Below are 586 nucleotides of genomic sequence, written 5' to 3'. Positions count from 1 at the left end.
CCTGCTCATACCGCAGCGCTGTGAGAGTGTGAGCTCCGACTTACTCTCCACACCCTGGGCCAGTGGAGCAATGGAGAAAGTGTCTGACCAGAATTCAGAAGATTGTTGGTTCGATTTCCACCTGGATGGAGAGTTTTTAAAAACTGCCGATGAGTTTATGATTTTACACCTTGCAAACTGTGCTACTTCATAGTGCTGCCTGGAAATTTGTCCATTACATGCCTTCTTAGCGCAGCAGGCAGCGCGTCAGTCTCATAATCTGAAGGTCCTGAGTTCAATCCTCAGAGAAGGCATTTTTAAGCTTTTTTTTCCATCTTTGCTCAAGACCAAAATCAAGAATTTTTGCTTCCTGCAGCACACCAAAAGATGTGCTGCCCCTTGAGCTCTCTGTACCGTAGCACGCAGTGAAGCTTAAGAAGTACATGGACCATGGGCTCGCTGAAAACTGACGCCACTTTGTTGCTGGACAATTGACCAAAGTAAAAAGGTGAGTGGAGAATGCAAGAATATATCCTCCCATCTCTCACATGCTCAGCGAGCACTCTATCAGAATCATAGAAAGGTTACAGCACGGAATGAGGCCATT

The 586-nt window shown here is 46.1% G+C and overlaps 1 non-coding gene across 1 annotated transcript; it reads left to right on the top strand.

Annotated features, from left to right (window-relative positions):
* Nucleotides 1-220: 220 nt before the first annotated feature.
* trnam-cau (transfer RNA methionine (anticodon CAU)) lies at nt 221-293 on the top strand. Its single transcript has one exon. It is a non-coding gene; the product is annotated as a tRNA-Met (tRNA).
* The last annotated feature ends 293 nt before the right edge of the window (nt 294-586 follow it).

This window comes from Heptranchias perlo, unplaced genomic scaffold (genome assembly GCF_035084215.1).
Source record: "Heptranchias perlo isolate sHepPer1 unplaced genomic scaffold, sHepPer1.hap1 HAP1_SCAFFOLD_47, whole genome shotgun sequence".
Classification (NCBI taxonomy): domain Eukaryota; kingdom Metazoa; phylum Chordata; class Chondrichthyes; order Hexanchiformes; family Hexanchidae; genus Heptranchias; species Heptranchias perlo.
The sequence above is the reverse complement of the archived record's forward strand: the minus strand, read 5'-3'. Positions and strand labels throughout refer to the sequence as shown.